General features: G+C 70.6%; 1 protein-coding gene across 1 annotated transcript in view; it reads left to right on the forward strand.

Annotated features, from left to right (window-relative positions):
• Nfkbil1 (NFKB inhibitor like 1) overlaps positions 1 to 272 on the forward strand; it is a 12,717-nt gene that overhangs the window by 10,615 nt on the left and 1,830 nt on the right. The window lies entirely within an intron of this gene.

The raw sequence follows: 272 nt of genomic DNA on the forward strand, positions 1-272 counted from the left end.
CCCGCCGCTCGGCGCCCCCCCAGCACAGGGCTTTCCCTTTGCTGAGTCACTGGATGAGCCCAGTCGGGGGGCGGCCGGGCTGGGCCGTGGGGGCCTGAGGAGCCGGGGAAGGAGGAAGAGCCCGTGGGGGAGGGGAGTTTCAGCTCTAAAATTAGGAGCGTGGAGGAGGCCGAAAGCCGGGTTGTGTAACCCGGGTTCTCTGCTCTTGGGCAAGCGGAGGTCCACGCCCCGGCGGCCGGCTGCCTCTGCCTGCTCGCTGCTCCGGGCCTCCG

Source organism: Fukomys damarensis, unplaced genomic scaffold, assembly GCF_012274545.1.
Source record: "Fukomys damarensis isolate Sample0158 unplaced genomic scaffold, DMR_v1.0_HiC HiC_scaffold_20, whole genome shotgun sequence".
Lineage (NCBI taxonomy): Eukaryota > Metazoa > Chordata > Mammalia > Rodentia > Bathyergidae > Fukomys > Fukomys damarensis.